The 12718-nt window shown below is 41.4% G+C and overlaps 1 protein-coding gene across 11 annotated transcripts in view; it reads right to left on the reverse strand.

Moving 5' to 3' along the window:
• Positions 1 to 12718, reverse strand: part of hdac4 (histone deacetylase 4) — a 553521-nt gene that overhangs the window by 359164 nt on the left and 181639 nt on the right. The gene's annotated exons all lie outside the window — the stretch shown is intronic.

Raw genomic sequence — 12718 nt, forward strand, 5'->3', positions numbered from 1 at the left:
TCTCTCACACTTAACTCTTTGGCGAGGGGAGCGTTGCATTCTATTTGCCGATTTGCATCATCGGACAGCCAGCAAAACTCAGTTGTACAACTGATTACCGAAATGCCGTTACAATGAAATCACTGAGAAATTGAAGATAAATAGAAAAACCCGGCTTTATTGCCATGAATACATCTAACCACGAAAGTGTTCAACCCTTTTCGGAACAGCCACTGGCCCGGCCCATAGGAATCGTGGGTTTTTTAATATTACTTAAGCTAACGCAACAGTCACTGTCCACTAAACACACAACGGGGACGCAGAAATCTAACAGTCAAAATAAAGGACCCGGATAGAGAAGCGCTCCACGTTTACCATCGATAGTATCGCTTACAGTAACTCCAGTCCATTGCAAGGCGGCTTGGAGAATTTATGCATTGTGACTGCACGCACAAAACCAAATCACCTACTCATCTACAGTCATTTGGCTTCACAACTATAAATGATGCGCGAGTAAATACGCCGCTCACATTAAAAAATACAGAATACTAACGTTTAAAAGGCCAAGAATACCCCCACCCCTTGTTCTGACAGCTACTTTCTCTAGCACATATTGTAAAAGGGCAGCTCTAGTGTTTAATTCAGTGTTTTGCTCCCATCAGAAAGCGCCTCGATTCTCATGCGTTAATGACGCAATCAGCAAGGAAATGACCCAATTTCATTCAATTCTTTTGAACAGAATAAAGTCATTGTATATTCTGCAAACAGAGGAGCACCGTTCAATGTGGCGCTGGCAAAGTCAAGCTGCGTTGCAGTATCATTTACATTAAAATGCTGCTGGAGAAAGGGAGCAACTGAATACTTGATCGGATTCTCCCCTCCTCCACCACCACCACGGAACAACGCAAGACAATTCTTTTAAAAGTCTTATCTGCACTGTGCATCATTATGTCTGTGTTCCCCTCTATTTTGTGCTGCTTTGGGTTGATTACTGCTTTTCACAAAATCCTTCAGTAATTAACACTCCATGTCCGTTTTTTGCGTGGTTTTTGATAGGAAGATGTGGCAAATTGAGCTTTTCTTCCAGCTACAGGAATTCATGTGTTCAATAAGAAATGGTAAGATTGTCTTCTTCCTTTCACCGCTGAACTGCCCAAATTTGGTTACGCGACGTCTCTTATACACATGCGTGTATCATTTGGCAACTGCCAGTTAACGCTAGACTTCATAATTGCATTAGAACTGGTTGGGCCTAGATATAATGATTACGAAGCCCCTACTTCACCAAGATTCCCTGTACCAAGGAATGGCTTAGTGTGTGGGGCCATCTATACTGCCGTTAATCGGGCTATTATTTACAATTGCTTTAATTTCCGCTCACTGTTAGCTTGTCTACAGTTATTAGAGCAATTAACGTGGTATTAAAATGGGACGTATATTCTGTCCATAGGATACTTATATTGCACTTGTCTGTATTGATGGAATAAATCATTCTATAACCCCATGGAACAGATTCCATTGCTAAAATTGCATTTTGAAATCTAGCATAATTGGAACTTTACCACATAGCAAATTTTACAAACTAATTTCCTCTTTATAAACAGAATCTAAAACTGTACACCATGTGATACCATTGATAAACTGTGTGACTACTAATAAAATAAATAAAACTCATACTATTACTGTAGTTAGTTAATAAATAGCCAGTTTAGTTCAGTTATAGCAGCTTATTACTGGTTACTATTTTGTTAAATTTAAATTATAGCAAATTTAGAAAAAAATCAGAACTCAATGTCAAATAGAGTTGCATATGCAGATAATACAGCCTCATTTATTTTCCATTAAAGGTATGTTCAAGGGGGGATAGATAGTGTCCTCTGCAGCCAAGAACAAGAATCCCGAACGGTGTGTTGCCTACCCGGTGCCAGGGTAAGGGATATCTCACGGCGGCTGGAGAGGAACTTGGAAAGGGAGGGGGTGAATCCAGCTGTCGTGGTCCATGTTGGAACAAACGACAAACGACATAGGTAAGAACAGGGAGGAAGTCCTGCTGAAACAGTTTCAGAAGTTAGGCTCTAAATTAAAAAGCAGGATCTCGAGGGTAATAATCTCTGGATTATTGCCCGAGCCACGTGCAAATTGGCATAGAAGCAGACAGATCAGGAGAATTAACACGTGGCTAAAGGGCTGGTGTGGGAAAGAGGGGTTCCTTTTCATGGGACACCGGCACCAGTTCTGGGACAGAAAGAAGCTGTATCAATGGGACCGGCTCCACCGGAACCAGGATAGGACCCATGTCCTAGCGGAAAGGGTAAATAGGGAGGTGGCAAAGGCTTTAAACTAGTAAGGGGGGAGGGATCTACAAAACCATAAGCAGCCTAAATATAAGCAAAACAGGAAAAGTGAGCATAGGAAAGAATAAAGGGAGGACATTGACAGCAAGGGAGCAAATAGAGTTATAGAACAGGAGTCTAAAAAGATGGTTAAACATAAAGAGAGGAAATCCTATTAAAAAGGAGTTAAACTGTCTGTACAGCAATGCACAGTGTCCGTAATAAAACAGGGGAGCTGGAAGCAATCATGCATTGGGAGGAACAAGACATAGTAGGGATTACTGAGACATGGCTACAGAAAAATCAGGACTGGGAATTAAACATTGCAGGGTTTAACATATGTAGAAAAGATAGAGGGACAAAGGGGAGGTGGAGTAGCTGTTCTTATTAGGGATAACATAATGGCAATAGAAAAAACTGACGTAGATATCAGCAAGACAAAAATAGAATCCATATGGATAGAGATAAAAGATAATAATGGATCAATCACACTAATAGGCATAGTCTACAGACCACCTAATAGTGGAAGGGAGGTGGAGGAAGAAATATAGACAAATTAGAGAATTGAGTAAAAAACATAATAATTATGGGGGATTTCAAGTACCCTGATATTAATTGGACAGAAATAGGTAAAGGGGATAAGCGAATGGAGTTCCTGCAATGTCGACAGGACTCCTTTCTAACCCAATATGTAAAAAGCCCAACAAGGGAGGATTTGCTATTGGATCTAGTTATGGGGAATGAGCCAGAGCAGATAAGAGAAGTAAAAGTAGGGGAACATATAGGCAATAGTGACCATAGTATAATATGCTTTAAGATGATAATAGAGAAGGACATAAGTATGACAAAAACCACGTTAATCGATTGGAGAAAAGCTGATTTTTGAGGGGCTGAGAATAGAACTTGGGAAGATAAAATGGGCAACAATATTGGCAAACAACGATGTAGAATGACAATGGGAAACATTTAAAACGCTGTTCAACAGAGTGCAGGAAAAATATATTCCGCTAAAAGGAAAGAACAAACTAAACACTAATGAGACTCCATGGATGAATAAAGACATAAGGGAACAATTGAGGGTAAGGAAAGAGGCATACATTGAGTACATAGACAGCAGAGGAGTGCATGATAAGAGAATACGAGGGGATTAGGAGAGAAGTCAAAAATAGAATTAGGAAGGCAAAGAGGAACAATGAAATTAAATTATCAAGGAACATAAAACAAAATAGTAAAATATTTTACAGGCACATCAATAAAAAAGGTTGGGGTGGGAAGAGGGCTATTAAGGGATAGACAGGACAATACCACAGGTAATGATAGGGAGATAGCAGAAATATTAAATCATTATTTCACTTCAGTTTTTACCAGGGAGATAGAACAGGTGGACATGACATTGGATGATGAGATGAGTAATGAGATAAGTGCATTTAAAATAAAAAAGGGGATATATTAAATAAACTAATCAAACTCAAAGAGGCTAAAACCCCCGCATTTTAAAAGAATCTAGGGGATAGCAGAGGCATTACTACACATATTTAATAATTCATTAGAAAAAGGTGTCGTGCCAGAGGACTGGCGGATAGCTAACGTAATACCTATATTTAAGAAGGGGGATAGAACATGTCCAGGGAATTATAGACCAGTCAGCTTAACATCGGTGGTAGGAAAAATAATGGAATCCCTACTAAAAAAGAGAGAACAGAAGAACATCTAGAAACGAAAAGTATAACAATGAATAGTCAGCATGGATTTCAAAAGGGAAAATCTTGCTTGACCAACCTTACTGAATTTTTTGAAGAGGTAACAGAGAGAGTAGACAATGGTAATGCAGTAGATGTAATTTATCTGGATTTTCCAAAAGGCTTTTGATAAGGTACCCCATAATAGACTAATGAATAAGGTCAGAGAATGTGGAGTCAAGGGACAAGTAGCAGAATGGATTGCTAGCTGGCTTCAAGACAGAAAGCAGGGAGTGGGAGTAAAGGGTAGCTATTCACAGTGGCAGAAGGTGGGTAGTGGTGTTCCACCTAGATCAGTGCTGGGACCACTGCTGTTCACAATTTACATTAACGATTTAGACTTTGGAATCAAAAACACAATTTCTAAATTTGCGGATGATACCAAATGGGGGGGGGGGGTAGTCAATACGGAGGAGGACTGCAACAAATTACAGAAGGACATTAATAAACTTGCAGAATGAGCAAATAATTGGCAAATGAAGTTCAACACAGATAAATGTGAGGTATTACATTTTGGTAGGAAGAATAGGAGGGTTGGAGGGTGAGAGTCTAGGTGGGGTAGAGGAACAAAGGGATCTAGAAGTACAAATACACAAAATCACTAAAAGTTGCGACACAGGTTAGCAGGGCCATTAAAAAAAAGCAACCAAGCACTAGGGTTTATTTCTAGGAGGGATAGAATTGAAAAGTAGGGAAGTTATGCTAAACCTGTATCGAAACTTGGTTAGACCACACTAGAGTATTGTGTGCAGTTCTGGTCGCTATATTATAAAAAAGATATAGAGCCACTGGAGAGGGTGCAGAGAAGATTTGCAAGCATGATACCAGAAATGCGAGGGTATACATATCAGAAAAGGATGAACAGGCTGGGTCTCTTTTCTCTTGAAAAAAGGCTGAGGGGTGACCTAATAGAGGTCTTTAAAATTATGAACAAAGTGGATAGAGAGAGAATGTTTCCACTTGTGGGGAAGAGCATAATTAGAGGCCATCAATATAAGATAGTCACCAAGAAATCCAATGGGGAATTCAGAAGAAACTTCTTTATCCAAAGAGTGATGAGAATGTGAAACTCACTACCACAGGGAGTGGTTGAAGCGAATAGTATAGACACATTTAAGGGGAGGCTGGACAAGCATGAGGGAGAAGGGAATAGAGGGTTATGCTGATAGATTTAGATGAGGAAAGACGGGAGGAGACTCGAGTGGAGCATTAACACCAGCATGGACTGGTTGAGCGAATGGCCTGTTCTGTGCCGTATATCCGATGTAATCCTATGTAATACAGGAAACTCTCTTTTAACCGGCACCCAAATAACCGGAAATCTCTGTTAACCGGCAAAATTCAGGAGTAGGTTCAGGTAAGTTTTACTTCATATTAGTGGCAGTTCCTGGATCTGTGGCTGTGTAACTGGGGTTCGTGCACTTGTTGCCAAGCAACAGGGACACTTGGTCTGTGGCCGGAGTTCCTGCACATGTTGCTAAGCAACAGGGAAGCCTGGATTTGTTGCTGTGACCGGAGTTCTCGTACCTTTTAAGCTATACCTCTCTGTAATCCGGACTTTTTGATAAACCGGCACCACGCCGGTCCCGGATAATAAAGAGTTTCCTGTACATTGTTATTTTCCTCAAAGAAGTCTATTAAATTTAGTAGACTTGACTTGCCTTTTACAAATTCATGCTGACTGTTCTTAATTAACCCATATCTTTCCAGTTCAGTATTAAATTTGTCCCATATTATGGCCTCTAGAAGCTTACCCACTATTAATTTTAGGCTAACTTGGGTCTACAGTTACCTGGTATATCCCTTTTCCTCCTTTCTGAACAGAGACGTTATATTGGCATTCCTGTGGCACAACTTCTGTATCCAAGGATGTTTGAACGTTTCCAGTCTGCACTACAGGTTATTGTCCAGTTGTTCTATCTTTCAATATTCTATTTCATTAGACTGATAAAATAATTAGCACCTTGGAAATGAGAGATATTTATATATCTCGGTGAAAATAGATACAACAGGCAAGTTCTTAGCTGGAGTGGACAACAGGAGAAGAAATATTTTTTAAATGCCAGAAATACTTTGGATTGAAAAGTTTACTTGGAATAAATTTAGGGCTAAATACATGCAAGTATTGTCATTTTATACACATCAACCTATTCTCAGCAATCAGATTACAGTAAGCTTGCAGAGTCCATCGTTCAATGGCTCCTTAAACTTGCTCAAAAGAGAAGTGTTATAGAAAGAGAAATAGAAAAGAAAAACTTGATTTGACAAACTGTTGAAGCAGTGTTCTTCAAAAAGTTCAACAAATGCAAAATGTCTTTGTCGTTTTGCCACAAAATAGAACCAAATGTCCATGTTAGTGCACAAATGGAAAGAGTTGCAATTTAACCTAGCTGCTGCTGCATAGAGAGAAATCATCAATTCTTTATTTAAATTTATCTGTGGTAAACTCTGTTAATCTCAACCATTTTCAAGCCTAATTTCCACCTGGACAATACATGAGCCCGCAGAATGTCTTCCTTCTTAGGCAGTCCCTCGGAACCGAGGATGACTTAATGCAGAATGTATGTTTATAAAAATTCATAAATTCAAAAATAAAAATAATCTTTTTTCAAGAAATCGTAACTCACTAACTCAAGGTGCAAAAGCTTTAAACAGTTTTCATACCATGGATACGGCATACTGTTTTTTCATTTCTATTTATTAATTAAGGAATATAGAATTACATAGAATAGATACAAAAAAAATTCCCTAAGTAGTATGAACACTACATTTTACATTATGAAATAAGGCAGATGTGCTGGGGGTAATATGCACCATATTGAGAACCATCAAAGAAAAGATTTCAATTTCTTCTGTTATTGTCCCCTTCATTTCATCATAAACATTGCATTAGATCTGTCTTCATGAGCATGCACTACCACTGTTCCATTTAACAGCTTACAATATGCATTCAAAAATTTTACGTGCTATCACTGTGCTTATTCCAGCAATTCCACAGCTGAAAGAACCAAGAATCTTAAATTAGTATTATGGCATTAAGGGTCATAGAGTTATCTTTCTTTCTTCAGAATTTTTTTAATAAACTGACCAAAAAATTGGCAATGGGATTTAAGCTTATTGCAATCAACCATGAATGAATACAAAAGCAACTACAGATGCTGGAAATCTGAAATAAAAACAGAAAATGCCAGAAATAATCAGCAGGTCAGGCAGCATCTGTGGAGAGAGAAACAGTTAACGTTTCAGGTCAATGACCTTTCGTCAGAACTAGAAAAGTTAGAGATGTAACAGATTTTAAGCAAGTACAGAGGCAGGGCAAAATGGGGAGAGGAGGAAAGAACAAAAGGGAAGGTCTGTGATAGGGTGGAAGGCAGGAGAGATTAAATGACTAAAGGGATGATGGTGCAAGGCAAAAGGAGATGGTAATGGGACAAGTTAAGAAACAAATGGGTCTGGAGGTGTAAATGGGAATATCAGAATCGTACAGAATGAAAACCATGTGCTTTGATACCTCAGTAACCATTCTTTAATAATGCACCCTAAACTAAGGTCATAGTAGACTCTCTAAAAAGGTCCAAGAAGTTTCTGTTCTCTAAAAGTTGAGCAAAGGCCCAGAATTCTCAAGTCATCAAATTCTTGGCAGTTTTGCAATGCAACAGTTGTGATTGTTAGTACACCAACCAGCCCCAAAATTCAAAGTCAGATCATAAAAAGTTGTTCACTTTTCAAAAATAGGCATACAATAGTATGTCAAATGTATAACTCAACACTTGGGTAATAATTGTACAAATCAGCAGATTTAATTTTATTTTCACTTTGATGATCTGTACTAAAATTTAATTTCTAAGTTTTGAAATTATAACCAACTGAAACAGATTTGCTGCCTGTGGCTATACAATACAGTCAGTCAGTCTCCCCACTATATCCCTAAGCAAAGAATACTACCACATGACATATAGTGTACTTATTTCTGGCAGCAATCCAGTAAAATAAAAAAAAGTCTCAAAGACTCCAAGACTTTTTTTTTCTAAAATTGACATTTAATTGCAGTAACTGATTTTAGGTGAATGCTATATTTAATTATATGTTGAGGAATAATGGAAAACCAATAGATTAAAGTAAAGTAAACTTTTCTGGAACTATTTATCTAAATATTAAAAATCTTGGTTGCGATTTTAACCCCGCGCCAAACAAAAACGGGGCTTGCAGGGTGTTAAAATATAGGCAGCGTGGCATTCACCAGATCCACGCTGCATTTCAGGCTGTATGTTCCTCCAGGCCCACAAGGAATCCTTGGGCCTTTCCTGTCCCGCGATTGTCTCGGGCCTGAGCTTCACCAGACCTAGGCTTCCTGTGATCGCCTCAGACCACCCCACATCCCCAGATTTATCTTGGCTAGGGAACATTCCCGTGGGTCCCTGGCAGTGCCCTCCTGCCACACTCGCCTGCCGGCACCACGTCATTGATGCTGGGTTCAGGAGGGAGTCTGTTATAATTTATTTAAACGAGGCCCGGAGTAAACACGCCCCAGGCCTTATGTTGACGAGCTGGGCCGAGCCTGATGCTCATCTCGCTAGCCCCACGTTTGCCTAGAGTTAAAATTGGTGTTCTTGTGCCTGCAGTGTGGTCATTGTAATACTGTGCAACTACAATGGGCTTCAGATGTAGCTGAGTAACATAGGTAAACCATTGACACCACAGATTAGTTTGAGGAAAAAGCCTACCAATGTTCAAGTCACAATTTGACCAAGATTTATTTGTGAATACAATTGGGTTGGGGCCGGGGCGGGGAGGTGGGGGAGGAATACATGATTTTGCAGTGTCTAATGGCATTTCTGGAAGCTTGTAGTCTTATTTCACACGCAGATTTGAAAAAGACCAATTCTTCATAACTAGCCAATTAAACAAAAAGTTACATTCTTCTATAGTGTAACACAAGTAACATAACCGATCTTTCAAAGAGTCAGCACAGGCATGATGGGCCGAATGGCCTCCTTCAGTGCTGCAAGTTTCTATGATTCTATACACTTTATGAAGAAACTTCAATCCTCTGCTTTTCAAACTTTAAGCACCATACATGTAGTTACATTTATATTTCAAGATTCTTTCAATTTTTATGGCTCAATCATAGTAATCCAATTGCGTAGTTTAGAAATTCAAACTGTGGAAATCACTGACCACTGTGCGATTAGGCAATTTTTTCTACATTGCTTCAAATATTGTGTGTGCAATAAATGCAATATCTTTACTTTTGTTTTAGTGTATAAATCCCTCTTGCTGGTATTATGAATAAATCTACATAACCAGTGCAGAGTGGCTTGTCAGCTTATAGTAGCAAGCAGAGGTTTTACAGCAGGGAAACTAGTCTTACTGCATACCAGCTGTACTCGAGAGCGCTTGGGGCCCTTTGTGACCCACTTCCACTTCACTTTTGGCCCCTGGCAGATTTGTCAGTTCATTTGCCTCGGGTCTCTATTTGCCTCAGGTCTCCATTCATGGTATAGCTGTGGAAGTTGACCAAGCTGAGATTCACGGCAGAATTTTAACCTGAAAAAACAGGTGGGTTTGGAGTATGGCAGTAGTTAAATTGTTTTTAAAAAATCGGAATCTTGGCCTGAACCCACCTCCAACCCAGTTGGGACGGGGGCGGGCAGCCAATCCGCTACCAGGAGGTAGGACATCAATTTAAATATTTTAATAAGGTTGGAAGCCTCTTTAACCACCATTTTGTTTTTAACTCTAGCTGGTCGGGTTTTACACACTTCGTAAAACCTGATAGTTCCAGCAAGGCGAGGACTGCTGCATCCAGGAAGTTAAGTGCCTTTACACTTGCCTCCTGGATCCAAGGTCCCTATCTAACCCACCCCCACGATCGGATCCAACCACCCCCCCCGCCCCCCACCAGCCTCCGATCGCCTTCCTGGACCACCAGCCCTTCGCCCACCCACCCCACAAAGGTCATCCCAAGGCCAGCCACGATCCTCCTCAAGATGATCCTGAGGCCGGCCCCGATCTTCCTTGCAGGCCCCCCCCCCCGCCGATCTTCCCCATCTCTCCCCTCCCCACCCCCCCCACCCCCGCCGATCTTCCCCATCTCTCCCCCCCCAACCCACCCCCGAAGCCTGGCACGGCCCCCACCCAATCCCTCCCTCCTATGTGCGGCCTAGTGCCGCAGGCCTACCCGCCAGCCAGATGGAAACAGGCTTCAGATGCAAATCAGGCCCTGCTGTTAAAGTCGGCAGGGCCTGCGGGAAACCCGTTCTCCTGGATTTCCCGCCTGCATCAGAGCTCTCCCAAGCCTTCCCCATGAAAATCCAGCCCACAATGTTCAATTTGCTTATCTTGCTCTCCAGAGAAAGGCAGTGAGACAATGTCATTTTAGAGGAAAGAAAAATAGCTCACTAAAATAGAGCTTTTCAATACAACAAATAGTCCTATAGCATTTTTTATTCCATAATTAAATCAAGAGTATGAGAATTGCAGGTGCAGACTTGTACTGAATCTCTGATGCAGCATTCCTGAGAACAGCCCTTGAGCAAGACATGGGTTGGAGTCCTCAGCAACCTGCCTGTATATTGTACCACAGCTTACAAAGCAACAGCTATGAAAGTGTCACAAACTTAAGAGTATACAGTATGTGGCTTAGATCATTTTTAGGTCAGAGTAAATAACAATCATCTATATGGTACATTTGAACTGAACATTCAAAGATAATGGCCCAGATTTTGCATTAATATTAACGGTGAGGCTATCAGTGCTCTCCATTATTACAGAGTAAATCAGACAACAGTTTCTGGCGTCCACACATGCACATTTAAACACGGAAATTCGGAAGTTGCTGTCAGAGGTACCACGCTCCTCCAGAGTGCGCTTTAACAGTCTTCGCCGATAGACCCGCCAGTGAAAGACATGCAATGACATGAACTTGGGGTACTTGCCCACTAGTTACACCATAAAAAGTTAGGGCTGGTGCATTCAGGAGTAAGTGAATTTTTAAACAGTGTGATAATTGATAATTACTGCCAAACAACCAGTCTGGCCCTAAAAATTTAATTTTACAAGTGTGCAGTCTTATTACTTCAGAAGTTTAGGGTGGAAATTTTTTTAAAAATTATTTCTACTTTTTCTTGTCTGTCTTAATCCTATCCGTCTTGCCCAATCTTTATTCTGCTTTCTATACCTGATTTAAATCTAATTTACACTTCCTGGTTTAGACTGCAGCCCAGATTTTCTGGGGTGTCAGTGGGCGGGATTGGTGGCAGATCGGGTGAGAAAATAAAAAAAAATTTTGACAGCGGGTCGGGAACCCACTGTCAACCCACCTTTCCCAATGTCAGGTCTGTCAGCGCTGAGCAGACCCGACAGGCAGCGGTGGGCAACCCAATTAAACTCCTAGTTGACAGATGATTAACAGGCCTTTTTAACTTACCTTTGACTAACTTCATGACCACAGGACCCACACTGTTCAGGGACCATGTCTGTCAACCTGAGGCAGGAGGTCAGTGACCATTGCTCCAGCTGATTACTTGACAGCTTCAAATGGACAGCTTCAAATGTACAGTAAAAGCTCACACCCGACAGATCATCACTTTCCTCAGCCACAAGCCGTTTCTCAGTCCATTTCCAGCACCGATTCTGCAGGCTTTCCACTCTCCGTCCACTCTTAACTCATTGGAAGAACTCTCTCACCATTAACAGAATGCTTCTGTCATCTCTACTTCACCTGCCATCTATTCCATCAACATGGGTGCCCTTTATACTGTCTCACCTTGGTCCTCAGAATCTGACCACGATCATCCCCAACACCAGCAGCATCAACAACACCAACCTTCTCCGTAATCACCTGATGCTGCAAAGGACAGAGACCATCAGCATCCGAGTATATTGCCACCCAGGAGGGCCTAACCATGGTCAGATTTACTTCACTTGACGCTGTACACCCTGGCTGCCACATGATGCGCCAGGTTGGCACCACCCCACACCAACAACATATCCCTACAATGTCCAAGCCATTCCTTTCACTCACCACCATTGCGGGGGGTACCGTTATGTCTCAATATTCACTGCAACTCACTAAGCCGCTTCCAAAGGTGCACATAAATCTGTCCAAGAACGCAAGTGTTGAAAATAAAGGTTTCCATGTTTGACAGCACATTAACAGAAACTTTACATGAACATTGGATAAAACACCCAAGTGGCTACCCTTGTGTGTTGTTAGTTGGTATGATTGCACTCGGATGAGGGGGAGTGTGAGGGGTGGCTAGTGAGATGGGAATGTGATAATGTAGACAGAGAGAGGGGGATGGTGGAGGTGCAAGGTATATTGGTCTGAGTAAGGAATTGCAGGAGTAGGGTAGGGAAGGCAGGGTTAGACCCGAAACGTCACTCTAATTTCTCTCCACGGATGTTGCCTGGCCTGCTGAGTTTTTCCAGCATTTTCTGTTATTAGGGAAGGCAGAGTGATGGGGATGTGATGAAAGACATAGCAGGATGAAGGCGAGTGTGGCTTTGTACTAACGTTTGAAAGGTTTGCGCCACTGCACCCAGGTCCTCCTGACGACATCTCTGCTTGTGATCTCCTGTGCAATGTGCAACCAGACTGTGTTGGTCTCCTAGGGAGGCCCTCCCTGCGTGCTCTGACTCCCTCCTTAAGCATATGGAGGGAAT

The sequence above is a fragment of the Somniosus microcephalus genome, chromosome 4, assembly GCF_052327205.1.
Source record: "Somniosus microcephalus isolate GS21.2 chromosome 4, FLI_Smic_1.0, whole genome shotgun sequence".
Taxonomy (NCBI): Eukaryota; Metazoa; Chordata; class Chondrichthyes; order Squaliformes; family Somniosidae; genus Somniosus; species Somniosus microcephalus.